A 26911-nucleotide genomic window follows, 5' to 3' on the forward strand; every position below is an offset into this window, starting at 1 on the left:
AGAATGGCGTGAACCCATGAGGCGGAGTTTGCAGTGAGCTGAGATTGTACCACTGCACTCCAGCCTGGGCGACAGAGCGAGACTCTGTCTCAGGAAAAAAAAAAAAAAAAAAAGTGGGTATAGAAGGAATAAACCTGAAAAAATAAAGACTGTATATGGTGAACCCACAACCAACATCATACTGAATGAAGAAAAATTGAAAGCCTTTCCTTTAAGATAAGCAATAAGGCAAGGATGCTCACTTTCACCACCTTTAGTCAACATAGTAGCCAGAGTCCTAGCCAGAGCAACTACACGAAAGAAAGAAAGGGTATCCACATTGGGAACGAGGAAGTCAAATTATTCTTGTTCATAGAGGACATGATATTATATTTTTAATTTTAATTATTATTATTATTATTTTCTTTGTAGAGATGGAGTTTTGTCATGTCGCCCAAGCTGGTCTCGAACTCTTGGGTTCAAACAATTCTCCTGCCTCAGCCTCCCAAAATGCTGGGATTACAGGCAGGAACCACTGCGCCCAACCTAATATTGTATTTAGAAAAACATAAAGACTCCACCAAAAAACTGTTAGAACTGATAATCAAATTCAGTAAAGTTGCAGGATAAAAAAATCAGCATATTAAAATCAGTAGCATTTATATATGCCAACGGCAAGTAATTTTGAAAAGAAATCAAGAAAGCAATCCCATTTACAATAGTTGCAAAAAATATAAAATATCTAGGAATAAATTTAACCAAAGAAGTGAAAGATCACTAGAAGGAAGACTGAAACACTGATGAAAGAAGTTGAAGAGAACACACAAAAAATGGAAAGATAGCCCATGCTCATGGATTAGAAAACAATCAACAAAGTGAAGAGGCCACCAACGGAATAGGAGAAAATATTTGCAAACTGCCCATCTGAAAAGAGATTAATAACTCAAATATATAAGGAACTTATTAGCAAAGAGAACAAATAATTTTGTTTTGAAATAGGCAAAAGATCTGAATAGACATTTCTCAAAAAATGACATACAAATGGCCAAAAAGTATATGAAAACATGTTCAACATCACAAATCATCAGGGAAATGCATACCAAAAGCACAATGAGATATCATCTGTTATCAAAAATACAAAAAATAACATGCTTATTAGGATGCAGAGAAAGGGGAACATTCATACACTGTTGGTGGGAGTGTAAATTAGTACAGTGATATGGAAGACAATGTGGAGGTTCCTAACAAAACTGAAAATAGAACTACTGAAAATAGATCCAGCAATCTCACTGCTGAGTATAAATCCAAAAGAAAGAAAATCAGCATACCAAAGATATCTCACTCCCATGTTTATTGCAGCACTATTTACAATGACCAAGAGTATCTGTCACCCTAAGTGTTCATCAGTAGATGAATGGATAAAGAAAATGTGGTATATGTACACAGTGGAATATGATTAGGCATAAAAAGAAGAAGGAAATTCTGTCATTTGCAGCAATATGGATGGAACTGAAGGTCATGTTAAGTGAAATAAGCCAGGCACAGAAAGACAAATATCACATGTTATCACTCATTGTGGGAGCTAAAAAAGTGGATCTCATGGAGGTAGAGGTTATATTGGTGGTTACCAGAGTCTGGGAAAGGTAGGGAGTATGGGGGAATAGAGAGTGGTTAGTTAATGGGAACAAAAATACAGTTAGATAGAAAGAGTAAGAATTAGTGTTTGATAGTAAAGTTGGGTGACTATAGTTAATAATTTATTGTATATTTTAAAATAGCTAGAAGAGGCCAGGCGCGGTGGCTCACGCCTGTAATCCCAGCACTTTGGGAGGCCGAGGCGGGTGGATCACAAGGTCAGGAGATCGAGACCACGGTGAAACCCCGTCTCTACTAAAAATACAAAAAATTAGCCGGGCGCGGTGGCGGGTGCCTGTAGTCCTAGCTACTCAGGAGGCTGAGGCAGGAGAATGGCGTGAACCCGGGAGGCGGAGCTTGCAGTGAGCCGAGATCGCGCCACTGCACTCAGAGCAAGACTCTGTCTCTAAAAAAAAAAAAAATAGCTAGAAGAGAAGAATTAGAGTCTTCCCATAAAAAGATAAATGTTGGAGGTGATTAATATCCCAGTTACCCTGATTTGATCATTACACATTGTATGCATGTATTAAAATATCACATGTACCCTCAAAATATGTACAACTATTATGTATCAATTTTAAAAAAGAAATTACTTCCTGGTGTTCTAATCCAATGTTAAGAAAGATGGTGCAAATCTATAATAAAAGCATGAATGTTTTCCTCAGGCCATTCATTTTGTATCTGAAAGTCAAATCTCTAAGCAGTTATTGATGAATAGACAAAAATGGCAGGCTTTCAATAACTATAAAAATATTCTAGTGCTGGTTGGACAGAAGAATAAAGGGATAAGGTTTTGGAAAATCTTAATGCTTCATGTTTTTTATGAACACATCATCTTTCTTTTCATGGATCTCTCGGTCTAGTTATTCTCAAATATATCAGTGAGCACTGTCTTCAACTACCAATGTAAGAAAATATAACCAATGGTAAGACTTAAAGAAATAAGGGCTATTTGTTTCATATTACACAATGTGCAGAGAAAGGCAGTCCAAGGCTGGTCATCCACAATACCAATAAAAATGAAGTCTTGTTAGTCCACAGTCCTTAGGATATTCTTGCTTGTCTTATGATTGCAATATGTCTACTCCACCTCCAGCCTCATGTTCATTTACGAAGCCAGAGAGGGGAAAAAGCACAGTGGTAAAGGCAAGATGTTTGTTGATTTGTTTATGAGGAAATCCAAAGTTTCCCCAAATTCCCACAGTTGAGAATTTCATTGATGTGTTTTAGGTTAGAACTTTGTCACAAGGCCATGTTAAACTGCTAGGGAGGAGAGGACTTTGGGTGGAGTTTGAATGAGGTAATCGGTATAGCCTGTCTCACTGAATGTGGATTTGAACTTCCTGTCATCAGTATTTAAAAGGGAATTTTTCCTTGCCAGAAAAGATGTTGTTTGGGTTGCAGTAAAAAGGCAAAACAACAACAAAGGAACAATCACAGCAGATAAGAAGTAAGCAAGTGTTTGATAAGTCATTATATCAGTGCTGCAAAGGAACTCTGGTCTAATGCTCTTTCCTATCCCAGACCCCTGTGGTGAATAATTCAGAGACCAAAAAAGCCAACTACTGAAGAACCACAGCACCCACAGTCAGCAAATCACTTCATAATGGGATCCAGGGCCTAGAAAAGCTTGTATGTGGAAACAGCAACCATTGTGACAAACTATGAACTTACATATTTTCAGCAATCTTTTAGTTTGACAATATATTGATTAAAAGTCCAGGCTCACGACTCAGACAGAACCGGGTTTATATCCAGTCTCAACTATTTACTAGCAAGATGACCTTGGGCAATTTCAGCCCTCTTGGCCTTTGATCTTTAAAACTACCTCACCCCCATTTTCCTACCAAACCCTAAACTAATAAAGAGTTTGGATTAATGTTAAGTTTTAGGTTCACTTTGGGAAAACCATTTCAGAATACGGGAAATGTGTAGAATTGCTGGGGAATGTTGCTCAGGACAGTGGAAATCATTGCCAGTTTTTGCATTTTATATATTTATTTTATTTTATTTATTTATTTTTTTTATTATACTTTAAGTTCTAGGGTACATGTGCATAACGTGCAGGTTTGTTACATATGTATACTTGTGCCATGTTGGTGTGCTGCACCCATCAACTCGTCATTTACATCAGGTATAACTCCCAATGCAATCCCTCCCCCCTCCCCCCTCCCCCCTCCCCATGATAGGCCCCGGTGTGTGATGTTCCCCTTCCCGAGTCCAAGTGATCTCATTGTTCAGTTCCCACCTATTAGTGAGAACATGCGGTGTTTGGTTTTCTGTTCTTGTGATAGTTTGCTAAGAATGATGGTTTCCAGCTGCATCCATGTCCCTACAAAGGACACAAACTCATCCTTTTTTATGGCTGCATAGTATTCCATGGTTTATATGTGCCACATTTTCTTTTCTTTTTTTTTTTTTTTGAGACAGAGTCTCGCTGTGTTGCCCAGGCTGGAGTGCAGTGGCCGAATCTCAGCTCACTGCAAGCTCCGCCTCCCGGGTTCACGCCATTCTCCTGCCTCAGCCTCCCGAGTAGCTGGGACTACAGGCGCCCGCCACCTCGCCCAGCTAGTTTTTTGTATTTTTTTTTAGTAGAGACGGGGTTTCACCGTGTTAGCCAGGATGGTCTCGATCTCCTGACCTCGTGATCCACCCATCTTGGCCTCCCAAAGTGCTGGGATTACAGGCTTGAGCCACCACGCCCGGCACATTTTCTTAATCCAGTCTGTCACTGATGGACATTTGGGTTGATTCCAAGTCTTTGCTATTGTGAATAGTGCCGCAATAAACATATGTGTGCATGTGTCTTTATAGCAGCATGATTTATAATCCTTTGGGTATATACCCAGTAATGGGATGGCTGGGTCATATGGTACATCTAGTTCTAGATCTTTGAGGAATCGCCATACTGTTTTCCATAATGGTTGAACTAGTTTACAATCCCACCAACAGTGTAAAAGTGTTCCTATTTCTCCACATCCTCTCCAGCACCTGTTGTTTCCTGACTTTTTAATGATCGCCATTCTAACTGGTGTGAGATGGTATCTCATTGTGGTTTTGATTTGCATTTCTCTGATGGCCAGTGATGATGAGCATTTTTTCATGTGTCTGTTGGCTGTATGAATGTCTTCTTTTGAGAAATGTCTGTTCATATCCTTTGCCCACTTTTTGATGGGGTTGCTTGTTTTTTTCTTGTAAATTTGTTTGAGTTCTTTGTAGGTTCTGGATATTAGCCGTTTGTCAGATGAGTAGATTGCAAAAATTTTCTCCCATTCTGTAGGTTGCCTGTTCACTCTGATGGTAGTTTCTTTTGCTGTGCAGAAGCTCTTTAGTTTAATGAGATCCCATTTGTCAATTTTGGCTTTTGCTGCTGTTGCTTTTGGTGTTTTAGACATGAAGTCTTTGCCCATGCCTATGTCCTGAATGGTACTACCTAGGTTTTCTTCTAGGATTTTTATGGTATTAGGTCTAACATTTAAGTCTCTAATCCATCTTGAATTAATTTTCGTATAAGGAGTAAGGAAAGGATCCAGTTTCAGCTTTCTACTTATGGCTAGCCAATTTTCCCAGCACCATTTATTAAATAGGGAATCCTTTCCCCATTTCTTGTTTCTCTCAGGTTTGTCAAAGATCAGATGGTTGTAGATGTGTGGTATTATTTCTGAGGACTCTGTTCTGTTCCATTGGTCTATATCTCTGTTTTGGTACCAGTACCATGCTGTTTTGGTTACTGTAGCCTTGTAGTATAGTTTGAAGTCAGGTAGCGTGATGCCTCCAGCTTTGTTCTTTTGACTTAGGATTGTCTTGGAGATGCGGGCTCTTTTTTGGTTCCATATGAACTTTAAAGCAGTTTTTTCCAATTCTGTGAAGAAACTCATTGGTAGCTTGATGGGGATGGCATTGAATCTATAAATAACCTTGGGCAGTATGGCCATTTTCACGATATTGATTCCTCCTATCCATGAGCATGGTATGTTCTTTCATTTGTTTGTGTCCTCTTTTATTTCACTGAGCAGTGGTTTGTAGTTCTCCTTGAAGAGGTCCTTTATATCCCTTGTCAGTTGGATTCCTAGATATTTTATTCTCTTTGAAGCAATTGCGAATGGAAGTTCTTCATGATTTGGCTCTCTGTTTGTCTGTTACTGGTGTATAAGAATGCTTGTGATTTTTGCACATTAATTTTGTATCCTGAGACTTTCCTGAAGTTGCTTATCAGCTTAAGGAGATTTTGGGCTGAGACAATGGGGTTTTCTAAATATACAATCATGTCATCTGCAAACAGGGACAATTTGACTTCTTCTTTTCCTAACTGAATACCCTTGATTTCTTTCTCTTGCCTGATTGCCCTAGCCAGAACTTCAACACTATGTTGAATAGGAGTGGTGAGAGAGGGCATCCCTGTCTTGTGCCAGTTTTCAAAGGGAATTTTTCCAGTTTTTGCCCATTCAGTATGATATTGGCTGTGGGTTTGTCATAAATAGCTCTTATTATTTTGAGGTACGTTCCATCAATACCGAATTTATTGAGCGTTTTTAGCATGAAGGGCTGTTGAATTTTGTCAAAGGCCTTTTCTGCATCTATTGAGATAATCATGTGGTTCTTGTCTTTGGTTCTGTTTATATGCTGGATTATGTTTATTGATTTGCGAATGTTGAACCAGCCTTGCATCCCAGGGATGAAGCCCACTTGATCATGGTGGATAAGCTTTTTGATGTGCTGCTGAATCCAGTTTGCCAGTATTTTATTGAGGATTTTCGCATCGATGTTCATCAGGGATATTGGTCTAAAATTCTCTTTTTTTGTTGTGTCTCTGCCAGGCTTTGGTATCAGGATGATGTTGGCCTCATAAAATGAGTTAGGGAGGATTCCCTCTTTTTCTATTGATTGAAATAGTTTCAGAAGGAATGGTACCAGCTCCTCCTTGTACCTCTGGTAGAATTCAGCTGTGAATCCATCTGGTCCTGGACTTTTTTTGGTTGGTAGGCTATTAATTATTGCCTCAATTTCAGAGCCTGCTATTGGTCTATTCAGGGATTCAACTTCTTCCTGGTTTAGTCTTGGAAGAGTGTAAGCATCCAGGACTATCCATTTCTTCTAGATTTTCTAGTTTATTTGCGTAGAGGTGTTTATAGTATTCTCTGATGGTAGTTTGTATTTCTGTGGGGTCGGTGGTGATATCCCCTTTATCATTTTTTATTGTGTCTATTTGATTCTTCTCTCTTTTCTTCTTTATTAGTCTTGCTAGCGGTCTGTCAATTTTGTTGATCTTTTCAAAAAACCAACTCCTGGATTCATTGATTTTTTGGAAGGTTTTTTGTGTCTCTATCTCCTTCAGTTCTGCTCTGATCTTAGTTATTTCTTGCCTTCTGCTAGCTATCGAATGTGTTTGCTCTTGCTTCTCTAGTTCTTTTAATTATGATGTTAGAGTGTCAATTTTAGATCTTTCCTGCTTTATCTTGTGGGCGTTTAGTGCTATAAATTTCCCTCTACACACTGCTTTAAATGTGTCCCAGAGATTCTGGTATGTTGTATCTTTGTTCTCATTGGTTTCAAAGAACATCTTTATTTCTGCCTTCATTTCGTTATGTACCCAGTAGTCATTCAGGAGCACGTTGTTCAGTTTCCATGTAGTTGAGCGGTTTTGATTGAGTTTCTTAGTCCTGAGTTCTAGTTTGATTGCACTGTGGTCTGAGAGACAGTTTGTTATAATTTCTGTTCTTGTACATTTGCTGAGGAGTGCTTTACTTCCAATTATGTGGTCAATTTTGGAATAAGTGTGATGTGGTGCTGAGAAGAATGGGTATTCTGTTGATTTGGGGTGGAGAGTTCTATAGATGTCTATTAGGTCTGCTTGCTGCAGAGATGAGTTCAATTCCTGGATATCTTTGTTAACTTTCTGTCTCGTTGATCTGTTTAATGTTGACAGTGGAGTGTTGAAGTCTCCCATTATTATTGTATGGGAGTCTAAGTCTCTTTGTAAGTCTCTAAGGACTTGCTTTATGAATCTGGGTGCTCCTGTATTGGGTGCATATATATTTAGGATAGTTATCTCTTCCTGTTGAATTGATCCCTTTACCATTGTGTAATGGCCTTCTTTGTCTCTTTTGATCTTTGATGGTTTAAAGTCTATTTTATCAGAGACTAGTATTGCAACCCCTTCTGTTTTTTGTTCTCCATTTGCTTGGTAAATCTTCCTCCATCCCTTTATTTTGAGCCTATGTATGTCTCTGCATGTGAGATGGGTCTCCTGAATACAGCAGACTGATGGGTCTTGACTCTTTATCCAGTTTGCCAGTCTGTGTCTTTTAATTGGAGCATTTAGTCCATTTACATTTAAGGTTAATATTCTTATGTGTGAACTTGATCCTGCCATTATGATATTAACTGGTTATTTTGCTCGTTAGTTGACAGTTTTTGCATTTTAAAGATTACTTTCTGCTATGGTGTTATGGATTATGACTATGCTTTTATTTATTTATTTATTTATTTATTTATTTATTTATTTAGAGACAGAGTCTCCCTCTGTTGCCAGGCTGGAGTGTAGTGCGCCATCTCGGCTCACTGCAACCTCCGCATCCTGGGATCAAGTGATTCTCCTGCCTCAGCCTCCTGAGTAGCTGGAACTACAGGCGCACGCCACCATGCCTGGCTAATTTTTGTATTTTTAGTAGAGACAGGGTTTCACCATGTTGGCCAGGCTGGTCTTGATCTCTTGACCTTGTGATCTGCCTGCCTCAGCCTCCCAGAGTGCTGGGATTACAGGCGTCAGCCTCTGTGCCCAGCTTATTTTATTTTTATTTTTATTTTTATTTTTATTTTTGAGGTGGAGTCTCACTCTGTCGCCCAGGTTGGAGCGCAGTGGTGTAATCTCAGCTCACTGCAAGCTCTGCCTCCCGGGTTCACACCATTCTCCTGCCCTCAGCCTCCCGAGTAGCTGGGACTACAGGCACCTGCCTCCACACCCGGCTAATTTTTTGTATTTTTAGTAGAGACGGGGTTTCTCCGTGTTAGCCAGAATGGTCTCGATCTCCTGACCTCTTGATCTGCCCACCTTGGGCTCCCAAAGTGCTGGGATTATGGGCATGAGCCACCATGCCCAGCTGACTATGCTTTTAATGCCTTCTTTCACCCCTGCTTCCCCCATGCTAATGGGAAGTAAAATAGAGCCCTTTGGGGCCCAGATTTATAAAGTCTAGCAGAGTGCTCAAACCATAGCATGATCAAGCTAGAAGAGAGCTTAGAGATGTTTGTGCTAAGCTTTTCCCTTTTACAAGAGGGACAGCTGTGAATCTGATAAATTTTATGTACGAATCTGAAAGAGCCAAGCTCTCAAGGTGAATTTTGAGTACCTAACTGGGCTGAAATTCAGCAGTCAAGTGGCCATTTGCTGACTAGAGCTCACACACATACTCTGAGTTCCCAGAAAACCTACACATCTGCTTAACTTTGGGTTGTCATAGCTAACAGTTTCTGTCCACATGGCCTGAACCAACCAGTAGAGTGTAGCCTGCACTGACCAATCAGAAGTCAGCAGCATTGACTCATCAGAACTCAGCAAGTGTCAACCAATCAGAACTAAGCCAATTTGAATCGTGCATTTGCGTAAGAGAACCTGAGTGGAAAGCTGGGTGGGAACTTTCACTATAAAAGTGAAACCCTCCTTTTGTTTTCTGCAATGTGTCTTCTGTTTCCACTGAAGGCTGTGTCTTCCCTGTTTGCAAACTGTTCACTGGAATAAAGTCTCTCTTCTATAAATTCCTTTTCAGATAACTTTTTTCATATCCCCAAAGTCAGACAATTACAAAACTGGGGGAGGACCTGGTTTTTCTGTGTCCTTGGCTAAGCTTATAGCCTCTATATCTTTCTATTTTTTTCCCCTCGGAGAATTCTAAAGAAATAGAATATATGTTAATATTTCATTCGTGAGACAGAAAGCAATAATTAAGAATATTTTACATCTGTTTAGTTGTCCTGTCCTTAAAAACACAATGATAACTTTTTTAAAGTTACTAAATCTTGATATGACAGAAAAAAAATCCAGTATTATTTTTATAGGTATCCTCCTCAAAATTTCCCCAAATAATGTGCAGAATGTTCATTAAAAATGCACAATAAGAGATTTATATAATAGCATATAAACATAGAAGTTAATTATTCTAAGACTAATATCTTGAATGGTTGGGTTTGTTAGGCTTATTAGTGTATAATAGATTTGCAAAGTTAATTTTTTAAATCATACTTTTTAAATCATACTTTTTAAATGGCATTTAATCTGTGGTTCACTAACTCTCAGGGACTTGAGAAGGAAAGGTGTGAAAACAAAAATGTAATGTGAATTTGGTCTGAACCTTATTTAAAATGTTTAGAAGCGTTTTTTAAATGAGGTTTTTTTTATATACAGGCTGTTTAATGTTTTGAAGGCATAATTGAAACCAGCAATTTGGATTGGGATACAATTTGAACTTACTTGGAATACACATAACAAACTGTAGTCTTGCATTTTAGGTTCAGTTACATCAACTCATGAAAACAAGGCAGGTTCTGTTTTGCAACCATTTTTCTTAGTATCATTTACCCGTTAGGAAATGCTGCTTAGTTAGCAGATGGTAGGGCTCATACACTATCAGTCAAACTGTTGGCCAAACTTAGAGCTAGTGGGAGGGTTGGCAAAGACTGCTTTCCGTGAAAGTACAAGTTTTTTTTTGTTTTTCCTTCTGTGTAGTTTGGCAAGCAACACAGAGAAAAGCCTTATGCTGATGAATTTGGAAACTCTAAATAATATAGTTAAGTAATGCAGTTGTCTTAATAATGTAAGTATTGCTTTAGGGTTGTCTTCATTTTAAACTATGACTTCTTGTTTGTAAAATATATGTCATGTGGACTTGCAAATGGTTATAAAATCACCTTCAGATTTTACTGTGTTGATGACTCATTTTCTCACTTGGGGAAGAAAAGAAACCTGGATAGCTATTAAAACTAGTACCATGTTGTAAAAGAGCCAGATGGTTCAGGCCTGTTTGATTAAATTACTTGGAATTACTTGTAAAACAAAAGAATATTCTCAGTGACTTTTCAGATCTGTGTTTTGATAACCTCAGGGGTCAGTCTGACCTTATTTCACCAATGCAGACAGTGGTTCCAGGTTTCATAGCTATGTACTGTGTGAACTTCAGATAAGGAAAGGTTCCACAACCACATTGCTCTATCAAGGAACTATGCAGATGTTGGCTCAAGTTGTGGTGTGGGTGAAAAAGCAAATGAAACAAAACATCTAGAAGTCACTTTGGGAACAGTTTATTTTTGGTGGAACATGCTCTACCCATAGACCTCACTTTCATCACTTTAGTCTTCATCACTGTCTCTGTTAAAGTGTTTACAGGCTGGGCGTGGTGGCTCATGCCTGTAATCCCAACACTTTGGGAGGCAGAGGCAGGTGGATCGCTTGGGTCCAGAAGTTCGAGACAAGCCTGGCAACATGACAAAACCCTGTCTCTATGTTTTTTTTTTTTTTTTTTTGAGTCGGAGTCTCGCTCTGTCGCCCAGGCTGGAGTGCAGTGGCCGGATCTCAGCTCACTGCAAGCTCCGCCTCCTGGGTCTACGCCATTCTCCTGCCTCAGCCTCCAGAGTAGCTGGGACTACAGGCGCCCACCACCTCGCCCGGCTAGTTTTTTGTATTTTTTTTGGTAGAGACGGGGTTTCACCGTGTTAGCCAGGCTGGTCTCGATCTCCTGACCTCGTGATCCACCCGTCTCGGCCTCCCAAAGTGCTGCGATTACAGGCTTGAGCCACCGCGCCCGGCCAACCCTGTCTCTATGAAAAATACAAAAATTAACCAGACGTGGTGACATATGTCTTGTAGTCCCAGCTACTCAAGAGGCTGAGGTGGGAGGATTGCTTAAGTCTTGGGAGGTTGAGGCTGCAGTGAGCTGTGACTGTGCCACTGTACTCCAGCCTGAGTGACAGAGTGAGACCCCCATCCCCCTCCCAAAAAGGGAAAAAAGTTTACAAGTGATTTTGATCTAAAGTTTTCATGACTTTTAAATTGCAGAAGCAGTTCTATTAATTTTAGCAGGACCACCCTTGAAAAATGATCTAGCATATGAAAGACCAGAAACTACATCACAGTAAGAGGCAGCCACATGGAAATGGAGAGAATGTGCCCTGGAGTCTGGGTAGTCGCTTCTGTCATTAGCTGTGTGACAGCTGTGGCTGGGCATGCTGCTTAATCTTTTTGTGTCTAAATTGTCTCATTTGTAAAAAGGAGATGATAGAGAATTTAAATTGGGAGTAACAAGATGTTTTTGGAAAGGTGGGTTGTGTCTGTGTTGTTGAGGCCTTGAGTATCCACTTAGGAGATGGGTTTTAACCAGTAGGCAATGAGGGACCATGCAAGCCAGTAACATGATGGCAGACTTAAAAAGCTGTTCTTTTTCCCCCTTCGCTGTTCTTCCTTCACCCTCCCCCTTCCCTGGGTGGGTCAAGGGGGTTGGATGAAGTCTGGAGGTAGACGGATTTCTGTAAGAGCACTGGGATATTATCAGTGGGAAATAAAAAGAAAGGACCTATGTGAGAACCAAAGCATTAACAGAAGTCTGGGACCCACAGTATGTGGAGTGAAAAAGTGAGTGAGGAGGCTGATAGGGCAGCACTGAGACTGGGTGACTGGAGGGGTTGGAGGCTCAGAAATAATGCAGTCAGGAGCAAAGCCAGCTTCTTTATTGATCTCACAGGCATGACTCACACTGCCCGCCACTTATTCCTGACTCATGCTTCCTGTCTTGCTAAGTATTTTTCTTTCCATACCATACAATGTTCCATTGGAATGGTTGGTGGAGCCTAATTTATTTTAGCAGTTTACCATCTGTTTCAGGTGGCTCGTGATTTGCACTGAAGCCATTTATCAATTAAGAGTCCGTGTTTTATGTTCCGAAGACAACCCTCCTTTTATTGCACTACAAGGTAACATTAAACAGGAGAGAACTGCCAGCTTGCTCTTTCCCATGCCTTCCCTGGCCCTATTATCTTAAATTTCTTTTTTTCTATTGATTTATTCCTTCATGTATAAAAATGTGTTTGACTCACTCCTTTCCTATAAATCATTTCTCAATGCTGCTTCTCTCTTAAGTATTCTGTTTTTCTCCTGTTATGTGTTGGCAGACTTCTTGACACTACCTCCCACCTGCCCACTGCGACACTCAAAAACTGTTTTAAACAGTCTCTACCTGGGTATTCCAAAGGCACAAGCCAATTCATCATTACCAAAACAGAACTCATCATTTTCTTCCTCCAACCTTCCTTTTCCCCTATATCCTGTCCAACCCTCTCTCTTGTATCCTGTTTCTCAGTGAATGGCAACATCATCTACTCAGTTGACTTGGCCAGAATTTGGAAATATCTTTGACTTCTCTCTTTTACCCCCTACTGCATTTTTTTTCTTTTTAGCACGTAATTTCACTTTCTTTCTTCTCTCCATTCTCTCTGGCACTCATTGTCTATTAGAGACATTACTATCGAATTCAAAGCTTCTGAATTTGTCTTCTAGCATCTACTCTTGACTCTTGACTTTGACCACCTGACTTATTTTTCATTTGTCCACCAGAGTTGTCTTTCTCAGATCACATTTATTCGTGTCACTTCCTGGTTAAAATCTCTCTTGAACTCTGTTGGCTTTAACATGCTGCATGAGGTATTTCCGGTTCTAACCCCCAGTACATCTCAGCTTCATTCTACATCATTGCTCCAGAGGAGCCCTTGGCTGTAGCCACGTGGAGTCACTCTCTGTTACCCAACTGCAAGGCATCCTCTCTGGCCATATGCCTTCACCCATCACTTGCTCTCTTTGTAGGCTCTCTTCTCTTCTTCCTTGTCCTACTCAGTCCTGCTTAGGCTGAGCTCAGATGTCATCTCTTCCAGGAAGGCTACCCTTGATCCTCTGTCCTCTCTCTGTCTTCGTTAGTTACCCTTGCTCTCTGTTCCCAGAGTCCCTCCCTAGATACTTTTTACTCTCTTATAATGGCCTATTTTGTGTTTTCTTCTTGGACTATATGTGCCTTGAGGACAGGGACAGTGACTTACCTGCTTTGAATTCACACTTGGATGCTCAATAAATGTTGGTTGAATGATCGAATGAAAAATGATGTTTTCTTTTCAGCTCCACTATTACAAACTTGGTCTCATCAAGGTCCCAAGAATTTCTTAATCATCAAATCTGATTGCCTATGATCCCTTCTTGTCTTGCTTTTTCAGTAGCATTTGATTCTGGGCTTCTGTGGCATGACATTTCCTGTTTCTTTTCTCTGGGAATTATTTCTCTATCCTCAGGATAGGTTTCTTGCTCTTTCCTCACATCCAGATGTTGGCCCTAGTCTGTACCTCCAGATGTTGGCCCTAGTCTGTACCTCCAGATGTTGACCTTGGCTCTCTCTCTTTGCCCTACATTCTCACTAGGTCATGGCAGTCACATCTAGGCTTTCACCCACTACTCTCTGGTGTTGGCATTGATTTGGAATAATGATAAGGACATTTCCAATTTACCTATTATTTGACAACTTTAACCTTTTAAATCTTGATGAATGTGAAGCCAGTGCTACTTACGATGTGCAGTAATGTTGGGAGAATGAACTGGTTTTGGGGAAAGAGAAACTTAATTTTAGATTCACCGAATTTGAAATGTCAATGAGGCATTAAGTTAGAAGGTCCTAGAAGTATCTGAAAAGTAAGAGTCACTTTTTACATATACAGCAATTCAACATATACAGCAATTTTAGAGTGATATGATCCAAACTCTTTTCCAGGAAAATATTCCTCACAGATGTTCTTGAGGTTTTAGAGGGCACCCTCTTCCGTATCTGAGTTTGGAAACAATTGAGAAATAGACAGATGGAAGTGGACATATTATTTGACACAGCTGATAGGAGACTATGACTTAAGATCAGTGACAAAGTATACTACTTCATTCCTTCTTTCCTGAATCAGATAGACTCGCCCCTCAGTCACTGCACAGCTGAACAACTGCAGGCCTCCCTGTGCTGCTGAGAGCAGACCAGGATGCATGCATCTTGCATTCAGGTCAAGGCAGGGTGGAGCAGGAGCTGAATTGTAAGCCTAATTCTTTCTCCCAAACACTCCTCCTTTTTTCCTGGGAAGATATGAGGGGTAGAGAGAGAGAGGCCCAGAGTGTTTCTAAGGTGTTTCTAGGTAGAGATGTGAGGCCAAGGCAATGAAACATCTCTATTAACAGTAATGTTTATCCAGCATTTGGTCTAGTACTTTCTGTGCTGGAGAGTCTGTTGACTTTGCGACTCTTTCTGGTCTGTCTTGGGAAAGATTAGATAATTAGAAGGTTGTCCTTCAGATCAAAGCAGAGAAAGCGGCCTCCCCATCATCTTTTGTTTCTATTCCTTCTTCTGCATTCACAAGGAAGATCAAATTTGTCAGTTATTCATGCATAGCTTTCATTTTATTTTCTAGTGCTTTTGTGAGTACTTGTTTCCAGTTTACTCAATTGTTTGTTCCTCTGTGAGTTTCTAGTCTCAGCCTTCCCTGTCCCCATCCTTGCAACTCTCTTGGCTGCTGCCTTCTAAGAATTCTCTGTTTCTAGCTTCCTCATAAAGTGGGCTGGGTCATGTTTTCTCCCTGATTCTGAGTGGTCCCACCTTCTGAAGGGCAAGGAGCTCTCCAGGTTATAGCTTGCCTGGATCTCTTTATACCCTGATACTGAGCTCCCTCATTATTGTGTCTGGGGCTTCTCTTTAAGCAATGTGAGAGAAAACTACACAGGATAATGTGAATATGTAACCACATGATTTATTACGTAACACAGTCAGATCAGAATCAGTGGAACAAGCAGCCTAGGATGTCCCTTGAACACCCAGGTTCAAGTTAATCCTTTTACATGGAAAACACTTTCTCCCACGTAGAGATACCCAGGTCATTTAAGACTCTACACCAGTTATGGTTCTGCATCATGAAGGAGTCCTTTGTCCAAGCAGTAGGGAGCAGAGAATGCTCACTGCTGAGACTCCTAAGTCCCCACTGTGTTCTTGGCTACATTCATTCTTGGGGTTAAAAGAATGTACACCATTCTACATTTCTGCCCTCTCCCACTTTGTTTTGTTTTTCTTTTTCCCTTCAATATGGCTGATCTGTTTGGGTTTTTCCAAATTTTCTAATTTATCTTCTATTTTCATTACCATTTTTGCTGCTGCTCTGCATCTCCTATACAGTGGCTTCCTTCTCCAATTAGTTCTTCATACTCAGCAGTATCTGGAGGTAGAAAAAATATTACAAGTGTGGTCTGATTAGTGCAGCATTCAGTGCAGGTATCATCCCCACACATTAAAGTGGACGTTCCTGAGCCTATCTTTACCCCTTATTGAAGCAGTGCTAGCTAGACTCACCACTGACCTGCAATAGCCTCTTCAGCATTAATTCTCTCTGGAAACTCATCCTCAGTGACAGTACTCCCACTTGGTTTTCTGTCCACCTTTTTGATCACTTATTTTAGGATTCTTTTAGGATAACGTATCCTCATTGCCTTCTTGTATGATGGTGTTTGTAAGGACTCTGTCATTGTTTCTCTGTTCTTCTCATTCCATCTTCACTTCCTGGGTGATTGCAAATACATGCTTTAGATTATAGTTATATGCTGTTTACTCAGGATTGCCAAATCTGTGTATCTCTAGCCATCTCTCTCTTCTAAGACCCAGGTCATTTAACAATGCCTGCTGGATAACTCCACTGGAATATTTCACAGCACCTACCTCCTAGCATGTTCAGCTTGAAGCCATCACTTCGCCACCTCTCTTATGGGACTACTCCCCACCCCTCTGTATTTCTGTATTGCTTTCTTGGTAAATGGTGTCATCACTTGTCATCCAAATTAGAATTGTGGGAATCATCCTAGACTTCTCCTTTTAAAAAAGTTATCCACATCCCATTAGTGATTAGTGTATGATACCCACTCAAGATGCATTTTCATTTAGGAATAAATATAAAATGGGATTTCACATTATTTCAAGTTTTGCCACATAGTAAGGCTTATGTTTCTATTTCACTATTTTAAATTCACCAAATTCAAATTTGTATAAAATGCATCCACACTACCCTGAGAACTATGCTTGGATTTTTGCTATTAGTTATCTCATGTAATCCTCCCCATATCTTTGTGAGGTAGGTTTTTTTTTTTTTTATTTTGCAAATGAAATAAATGATGCTTGGGGAATTAGGTTAAATCACAGTGGTATGGTTGAATTTGGCCTACTGTATAAGCCCTTTTTACTTCATAGAGAGTGTGAATTATACTCCCTAATGTATGTGGGATTTTTATTTACAATTTTTAAATTTCAATACCTTTAGGGGTACAAGTGGTTTTTGGTTATATGGATGAATTATATGCTGGTGAAATCTGTAATTTTAGGGTAACTGTCACCTGAATACTATACATTGTACACAGTATACAGTACATTTTTTTATTCCTCACCCCTCTCTTGCCTTCTCCCTTTCAGAGTCTCCAGTGTCCATTATACCACTCTGTATGCCTTTGAATACCCATAGCTTAGCTCCCACTTATAAGTGAGAACATACAGTATTTGGTTTTCCCTTCCTGAGTTATTTCACTTAGAATAATGGCCTCCAGTTCCATCCAAATTGCTGCAAAAGACATTATTTTTTATGACTTAGTTGTATTCCATGGTGTGTATGTATGTGTGTGTGTGTGTTGATCACATTTAGATATATATGGATATATACACACATACATACACACACACACATATATATCACATTTTCTTTACTCATTAATTGATGGGCACTTAGTTTGGTTGATATCTTTGCAGTTGTGAATTATGGTGTGATAAACAGAAATGAAGCCAAATAGTTACAACCAACTGATCTCTGACAAAGCATACAAAAAAAAATATACTCCCTAGTATTTGGATGAAAATAAATGTTATATTTATTCCTTTACAATAGGCCCATCTGCTGCATGTCCCCACCGATTTAACCAGTAAATTCAATCTCAATCATCACATTCAGTTCTAATATCCTTCTGCCCCTGCTGCTTGGTTGTGCAGGAGTCTTAGAGGTGTCTTACAGCCAAAGCACCCATGAAGAGAGCTGGACTGGAGTCCACATCCACATGGGCAGCCGTGGCTATGCTCACTGCCTAAATCGACACAGTCTGTTGTAGGCGGGAGACACCATGGTTTCTGAGCCCAGCTTGGGCACAGGGACCATGGCCCTCAAGGCAGATCTTTTGATCATCAGTTGCCATGACTTTCTGATGGTGCCCATTAGAGGGCCTGCCACATTTTAGGAAGGTCTACATGGGAATGTGGCACAAGTATCTGTCATGAGCCTCCATTCCTTCCCTAAGTCTCAGCAACTTTCCAACCTCCCCATCCCCACACACCAGCAACATTTTTCATAGATTGGCCCAATTTCTCTCTTGAAGGCTAGGTATTTTGTGGGGCTGGTTTGGCTTCTGATGGTTGGCAACTTCTGCTTTTGGCTCTGCCATGTAAATGCCATGAAAGGACTCAAATATTAGCACATAAACCTTAATGTCTTCCCATTTCTTCTGGCATCCTAAAGTAAAGAGAATAGGCAAAAATGAATATTTCAATAGATTATTTGCAAAGTGCTATGATGTCTCCTACTAAATGTATTGATGGCAGGGGGGCATTGTGCCAGGTTCCAGGGATGTGGGGTGTGGATTACTGAGTATCTCCCATGCATTCTAGGCACTGTTCACACATGCTCAACGTGTGTTATCTTGTTCATACTCATCTATTTTATGAGTGAATATGCCCATTTTATGAGATAAAGGCTTGGGTCATAGCAATTTAGTGGTGAAATTGGCATTTGAGATTGGGTTTGTTTGAATCTAAATGTTGTTTTTTTCCTCCAGTACATGATAATGCCCGTCCTTGAGCTTGTGTTGAACAAAAACTCTGAGGTCTTTATCTGAACTGCTGACTGGATGTTCTGCCTTGTGTCACTGCTAATCTCAACTCTAGCATAACCGTTTCTGTTATTCCTGTTCAATTTCATCTTGTTGATTTTGGTTCTGATTCCAATATTCAGTGAGTCAGCTATGTCTTCCAGCTCTACGGAATTCACTGATTTCATAAACATGAATATAGCTTTATCTATGTAGAAAAAAATGTTGAACACAAATCCCATCTACTCTCCCTTTTGGGGAATCTTCCTGCTGCCCCTGAGTTGTAACATGCCTCTATGGGTTGTTGGTTAGTTATCTATCCACAGTTTGTACCTTCCCACAATATCTTATATTGTGTGGAATGTGGAGTAGTTTGTTTGCTGGTTAGAAGCTTGCTCAGGAGCATAGCCACCAGGGTGGTGTGGGTTCTGGATAGTGTGAAGTGCAGACTTTCACATAGCTGGATGTGCTAGGGCATGGTCTACAGAGAATTTGACTATAGTTTAGAAGTTCCACCCCAGATGCATGCCAGCCAGGTGGTGAGCATAAAAGAATTCTAAACTGGTGGGAATCCTGCAGATAGGTAGAACACAGTGGCGTGTATATGAAGCCGTCAACACATCTTAGTGACAGGCAGGTGATCAGAGACTGGGTGATCAGGTGTCAGGAGTGAAGGTCTGTCTGCAGGGTAAAGGAGAGAGAGATGAGCACAAGCAATGCAGGACCTCAGTCAAGGGTAGGGTTGCCAGAATTAGCAAATAAAAAGAAAGGATGCCCAGTTAAATTTGAATTTAAGTTAAAGTTGTTATTTTTTTAGTGCAAGTATGTCCTGTGCAATATGTGGCATATACTAATACAAAAAATTTATTTGTTCTTTATCAGAAATACAAATTTAATTGGGCATCCTGTATTTAATGTGTCAACCCTAGCCCAGATAGAACTAGAAAATGGTATGCAGTTAGATTCCCCCATCTTTAAATTAAGATAATAATTGGCACATAGCGGGGTTCTTCTAAGAATTAAAATAAAATGCCTAACACACAGAAGTGCACAACAAATGTCAATCCCCTTTCTATCTCCATACAATTGTAATCTTCTTTCCCTTCTTATTGAAAGTAGAGCATTGAAAAAAAATCAATTAAGTAGTTGTAATAAATAAAATGTCTCATAAGCCCCAAGAATGAATGAACTGCCTTTGATCTGCAACATCAATCTTCTCTTGCCTTTGGACTCAGATTTGTACTAGAACTATACCACCAGCTCTCTGGGGTCTTCAGTGTGCCAGCAGAAGGTATTGGACTTCTTGGCCTTCATTCTTGTATGAGCCAATTCCTTAAAGTAATTATCTTTCTCTCTCAATATATATCTAATGGATGGATGAATAGATATGTAGATAAATAGATAGATAGGTAGGTAGATAGATTGATAGATAGATACATAGATACATAGATAGTTATATATATCTTCTTGGTTCTTTTTCTCTGGAGAACCCAGACTAATACAGATTTTGGTACCAAGGGTGGGTCTATAGGAACAGAATTTTAAGGATGAGTTTTTAGAATTGGTTTTTGGGTTCCTAGAATTGGCTTTCTAATGTTATCAGATTTAAAGATGCAAATGACTCTTTTTTCAGTGCTAAAAAATGCACTGATGTTTCATGGTGTTATCTGGCAATAGAGATATGCCACATATCTCCATTGGATGTTCCCAATCAACCACTTATAAGAAGCAAGGAGCTGGTAATTGTGCATATGATACTCTCAAACATTTCTGGAAATCAAATGAATATAATTAGGTTGGCTTGTTGCTCCTAATGTCACGAACAAAGTATTGAAAGTTCTTTTCAATACTCAGGAATGCAAATTTCCATCTCAAGTACTGCATAAATGACCTGAAAGCTTCCACATGTGCCCTGAGGGAGAGTCTTATCTCCTTTAGCCACAGGGCTGAGAGTCCTGAAAATCAAATGCAGAATCTTATCCTGTGACCCAGTTTTACAGTTATCTTGTCTCATCCTGTGACCCACTTTTATACTCTGTTAAAGTGAAGGCATTGACTGGGAAAGAATGGGTTTCTGACTGGGTGTGGTGACTCCCACCTGTAATCCTAGCACTTTGGCAGGCCAAGGCACGCAGATCACTTGAGGTCAGGAGTTTAAGACCAGCCCTGGCCAACATGGTGAAACCCCGTCTCTACTAAAAATACAAAAATTAGCTGGGCATTGTGGTGGGCACTTACAATCCCAGCTACTCGGGAGGCTGAGGCAAGAGAATTGCTTGAACCTGGGAAGTGGGGGTTTCTGTGAGCTGATATCACACCACTGCACTCCAGCCTGGGTGACAGAATGAAACCCCACCCCCCGACCCCCCCAAAAAAAACCAGAATGGTTTTCTGTAAGTTGGAATGGGGACTTGTGGGAAGACCTTAATGAAACTGGGGACATCGAGCCTCTAAGTTCTGGTGAGTCTTCTTTGCTAGTGGAAGATGCAATCTTACTCCTAGTGAAAGTGGCCTCCCCACTCCCAGTGCTAGTGGCTTCTCCACCTCAGAAGGTGGTTAATGCTACATTGCATGAGGAAATTGTAATGTACTCCACTGAGGCAATTGCCAAGCAACACAATACTGATTTTTCTTAGAACTCACCCCTACCACCCCTCTTTGCTTCTAGTCTCATAATTAGACTCAAGTCCCAGCAGGCCCTTGAAGATGTGGGACAATATGTGACCCATAAAAAAGTGCATTACACTCCAAAACAACTACTTGAGTTTTCTAATTATAGAGACAGAAATCTGAAAAATATGTGGAAATGGATAATGAAGGTATGGGATAATGGTAGAAAGAAGATAAAGTTGGAAGAGGCTGAGTTTATTCATATGAGTTCTCTAAACAGAGATTCTGCATTTATATTTTGGCACAAGGAGTTAGAAAGGGCTTTAAAGCTTGTATTAGTCTGTTCTCATGCTGCTAATAAACACATACCCGAGACTGGGTGGGTAATTTATAAAGGAAAGAGGTTTAATGGACTCACAATTACACATGGCTGGGGAGGCCTCACAATCGTGGTTCCAAATGAAGGAATAGCAAAGGGACATCTTACATGGTGGTAGGCAAGAGAGCTTGTGCAGAGGAACTCCCATTTATAAAACTTCACAGCAAAAGAAATGCCTCAATGGGTCCATGCTCCTGGAATTCACTGCTTTTACAGTGAACACAGTTACACTGTAGCTTTTTTTTTTTTTGAGATGGAGTCTCGCTCTGTTGCCCAGGCTGGAGTGCAGTGACATGGTCTTGGCTCACTGCACTCCACCTCCTGGGTTCACACCATTCTCCTGCCTCAGCCTCCCGAGTAGCTGGACTACAGGCGCCCACCACCACGCCCGGCTAATTTTTGTAGTTTTAGTGGAGACGGGGTTTCACCATGTTAGCCAGGATGGTCTTGATCTCCTGACCTTGTGATCTGCCTGCCTCGGCCTCCCAAAGTGCTGGGATTACAGGCTTGAGCCACCACGCCCAGCCATACACTGTAGTTTTTACCACTACTCTAAAGTAGCTGGTTTGATAGGATGGTGAAGTGGCCTTTGGAAGACTCAATTCCAGTCCCAACGATGGAGGAGTACCTTGCAAGGCTGGGGCAAAGTTCTCCAGGAATCTGTATATACTCTGAATCACAGTCCAATATATGATACTTTTCCTCCCATAGTCAAGATTCTTGGGTCTAGGAATCAAAGGTTGGAAATGGGAATGGCACACTCACTATTACACCTAGTAACCCACTAGCAAAAATTTTGCTTTCTGTTTCCATAAGCTTATGCTGCTAGCCTAGAGGTTTTGGCTCAAAAAGGAGGAATGTTTACACCAGGACACAATGATAGTTCTATTGAACTAAAAGTTAAGACTGCTACCCAACCACTTTGAACACCTCATGCCCCTGAATCAACAGGCAAAGAAGGGAATTACTGTGTTGGGTGGAGTAACTGACCCTGACTATCAAGGAGAAGTGGGACTGCTATTCCACAGTGGAGGAAAAGAAGAGTGTGTCTAGATGTGCCTGGGATCCAGTGTTTGAATGCTGGGCTGTAACTACTATGGGTTGGACCCATATGGACCTGTATAGTCAAAATAATATTTTGGTTTTTAATGGAATTTGGGAAACATAGTTGCTATAGAGTGAATGTTTATGTACTCCAAAACTCAGACGTTGAACCTAATCCCCAGTGTGATGGTATTTGCAGGTGATGTCTTTGGAATTGATTAAGCCATGAGGGCAAAACTCTCATGAATGGGATTAGTGCCCTTATAAAAGAGATCCCAAATTCTCCTTGGTCCTACTGCCATGTGTGGACACAGTGACATGACTGTATATAAACCAGGAAGTGGGCTCTCACCAGACACTGAATCTGCTGGAGACTTTATCTTAGGCCTCCAGCCACTAGAACTGTGAGAAATAAAATCCTCTTGTTTATAAGTTACTCAGTCTGTAGTATTCAATTTTAGCAGCTCAAATGGACTAAGACAATAGGGGAATGCTCTTTAGAATACTATCTTCTAGAGAAAGTATGTTTTCTTTGAGAAGAAGTTTCAGACTCCTGGCCTGTGGGATGAGAGACTGGCCTGTGTGGAAGGTCAGAAAAAGAGGTGGGTAAGGGGGGAATTTGCACAGGAAAGGTGTGCAGGCAGTGGAAGATGGGTACATACAGGGGAACACATCAAATAAGTAAAAATTTTAGGAAATTCGGAGCCAGATTTTTTGAACTCGAAATATCTACCAGTATAACAAGGAAGAATATTAAAATGGACCTTTTTAAACAAGCCATTTGTTCTTTCTCTGTATGCTCAGAAAATTGGTTCTATATTTCTACTGCTTTTCTGTGCTGCCACTTCTCTTTTCTAGTTGCTTTGACGTCTCTGAACGTAGGACTAATTATAATACTTCCTCTCTCTTCAAAAATATACTACAAGTACAGTACAGGTACAAAACTACAAGTATAGCTTTCAGGCCACCTGATCCACCATAATACCTTTCCAAGGCTTGTTGGCCATTTCAACAACTGATTTAATTGCTGGCATTTTTCTTGCCCTCCCCAGTACATACAGGCAAAAACTGAAGTCTTTACTTTCTTTATCATGTTCTTTGACACACAAAAGGTTTTCATTTTGATGAACTCTTATTTATTTTTTCCTTTGTTGCTCAAGCTTTTGGTGTCATATTCTTTGTTAAACCCAGGGTCATGAAGATTTATTTAGCCCTATTTTTTTCCTAAGAGTTTATGGTTTTAGCTCTTTTTTTTTTTTTTGAGATGGAATCTTGCTCTGTCATCCAGGCTGGAGTGCAGTGGCACGATCTAGGCTCACTGCAAGCTCCGCCTCCTGGGTTCATGCCATTCTCCTGCCTCAGCCTCCCAAGTAGCTGGGACTACAGGCGCCTGCCACCACGCCCGGCTATTTTTTTGTATTTTTAGTAGAGATGGGTTTTCACTGTGTTAGCCAGGATGGACTCAATCTCCTGACCTCGTGATCCGCCCGCCTTGGCCTTGCAAAGTGCTGGGATTATAGACGTGAGCCACCATGCCCAGCTGGTTTTAGCTCTTATAATTAGGTCATTGATCTCATTTTGAGTTCATTTTGCTATGTGGTGTGAGGTAGAGGGTCCAAATTCATTCTTTTACATTTGGATATCCAGTTGTCCCAGTCCCATTTATTTAAAAGACTTTTCTTTCCCCCATTGAATGTTTTACCACCCTTATTGAAAATCAGTTGGCCATGATGTATGGATGTATTTCTGGTCTGTCAGCCCTATTCCATTGGTCTATATGTCTATCCTGTACCTTGATAATTTGCTCACTATAGATTTGTAGTAAGTTTTCAAATCAGGAAATGTGAGTCCTCCAACTTTGTTCTTTTTCAAAATTGTTTTGGTTACTTGGGACTCCTTGCCCTTACTGTGAATTTGAGGGTCAGTTTTTTCATTTTTGCAAAAAGAGCCTTTGACATTTTTATAGGGATTACATTGAATCTATGGATCACTTTAGATAGTATTGACATCTTTAGTATTTTTATTGTTTGTAGGGTCTGTTCTTTGGATATTTGATAGAATACTCTTATAAAACTCTTGGCCCATGTCTGTTTGGTGTTTATTCAGAGGCAGATTTTAAATTCTGATTCAATTTCTGTTATCATTGTTATGTCTTCCTATCCATGAACATGGGATGTCTTTCCATTTATTTAGGCTTTTAAAAACTTTTTTACAGCAATGTTTTTTAATTTTCAGTATACTAGTCTTTCATCTGTCTAGTTAAATTAGGTAAATTTATTCCTAGGTATTTTTATTAAAAAGTGAGATTATTCAATAAAATATTTCAGGCATGCAAAGAAATTTAATGAGCAACTGTACACTCACCACCCAGCTTAAGAAATAAAATATAACATACAATTAAAGCCTCCATGACTGCATTCTCTTTTCTCCCTCAGAGGTAATTGCTGTCTTAAATTTAGTATTTATTATTCCTTCATATAATATGATAGGTAGAACATTACCCTACCCCCTACAAAGATGTCCACATCCCAGTCCTCAGAACCTGTGAGTATGTTACCTTACGTGACAAAAGAGTCTTCTCAGATTTGATTAAGTCAAGAATTTTGAAATGAGGAGATTATCCTGGATCACCTGGGTAGACCTAATACAATCACAAAGATATTTATAAGTAAAGAGAGAGGCAATATTTCTTAGAATGCATCTCTCCAAGGGCCAGGTAAGCCCTAGCATCTCCAGCTTTTATGACCTAGACGTGTCTCCAAGGCCCTGGGACCCATTTCTTCTTGAAATGTAAATTAGGGATCTTCCTGACACCTTGGGATCTTGACTAATCCAGGCTGTGACCATTTGACGTTCTTGGGGAGGTAAGAGAATTTTGTTATTCTTTTGGATCAGAGAAATTAACTGTTTGTCAGACAAATAACTGTTTGTCTACAAATAACTACAGATTTAATTTCAATAGTATGCAGAAAGTAAAATGTTTGTAAAGTAAGTGAAGGGTAAAATTACCTATATTTATATCATGTAGAGTTCCATGCCTCTGGAGGCTAGTGCTTTTTACAGGTGCACTGAGAAATCCAAGATTTGTTTCCTTGCATTGATCTATCAAGTATTGAGATAGTTTTAATATTATCTTTCATTATAATTGTGGATTTGTCAGATTCTCCTTATCACTTTGTAGCTTTGTTGTTAGCTGCCTGCGTAGTTAGGATTGCTATAATCTCTAGTGAATTGCTACCTTTAATTATTATGTTGTCACCCTCTTTGTGAGATAAACTTTAAAAATCTAACTAAAATATAATACAAAACTGAAGGGTTCTTGTATCGGTTCAAACCCCAAGAGTGTGCCAACAGACAACATGAGGCGGTGTGGAGCAACATGCTGTTTTAATGAGCGCCTGGGTACAGGCAGGCTGAGGCCTAAAATGGCGTCAGCACCAAATGAGTACGGGGCAGGGGTTTTATAGTCTTCTGTAAACAGGAAGTGTCCCAGTCTGATGTAACTGCTATGTGGTACCCGGATGGCTTCTTTCTCAATCTTCAGGGGTAGGTGTCTTCTGGCTGGCTGTCTTCCTGCTTCTGCTATCTTGCTGACTCACGCTGCTGGCACAAGTGGCCTTGTGCCTTGAGACTGGGCCTGAGAAGGAAGGAGTTATTCATTCCTTCAAGTTTTCAGGCTCTGGGGAGAATCCTTCATTCCTTTCTATTTGGTTATAGAAAAAAGGGAAAAGGGATGACTTTCTCAATAACTACTTCAGGCATGACATAGGGGGTGGCCTGGTCACCTTGGAAAAAGAAAACCTTAATTTTCTGGGTATTCTTGAGAGATGGGGTGGTATCCATCTTGTAATTGTAGCAGGAGCATTGTCTGGATTGTCTGGCAGTCAACTGTAGTTTCATCAAGAGTTGTAATGGCTTTTATTATCAGTGGGATAACACAGGGAAGAAACAGGAGGAGCCCGGTGATGAAGATTACTGTCCTTACCAGCATTTTAAATCCTTCTAAATTAGAGAACCACCCTCCTAGAAGGTTTGCCAGATCCCATCCTTTCCAGGTTTGGACTGGTACATGGGCTACTTTTCTGATGTTTGAAGCAATTTCTAGAACTGCTTTTGTGTTATCGTCTATGTTAAGACAACAATTGGAGATATTAAAGTTACCACAGACCCCACCCTCTTCTGCTAATAAGTAGTCTAGTGTTAGCCTGTTTTGATAAATTGCCACGCACATTTGTTTTTGTTGTTGTGCAAGCATTTCCAGGGTTGAGACGGTTTGGTTAGTGATTATCTTTAGAATAGCCTGTAGTCTAATTATTCTATTT

The 26911-nt window shown here is 40.2% G+C and overlaps 2 protein-coding genes across 10 annotated transcripts in view; one reads left to right on the forward strand and one right to left on the reverse strand.

The window, feature by feature from the left end:
- Positions 1-12924, reverse strand: part of PSMC2 (proteasome 26S subunit, ATPase 2) — a 276950-nt gene extending 264026 nt beyond the window's left edge. Inside the window, exon 1 of the mRNA XM_050782773.1 lies at positions 12915-12924. The gene's annotated coding sequence lies outside the window, so the exon portion shown is untranslated. The remainder of the gene's footprint in view (positions 1-12914) is intronic.
- Positions 1-26911, forward strand: part of FBXL13 (F-box and leucine rich repeat protein 13) — a 270947-nt gene that overhangs the window by 68565 nt on the left and 175471 nt on the right. The window lies entirely within an intron of this gene.

Source organism: Macaca thibetana, chromosome 3 (genome assembly GCF_024542745.1).
Source record: "Macaca thibetana thibetana isolate TM-01 chromosome 3, ASM2454274v1, whole genome shotgun sequence".
NCBI classification, from domain to species: Eukaryota; Metazoa; Chordata; class Mammalia; order Primates; family Cercopithecidae; genus Macaca; species Macaca thibetana.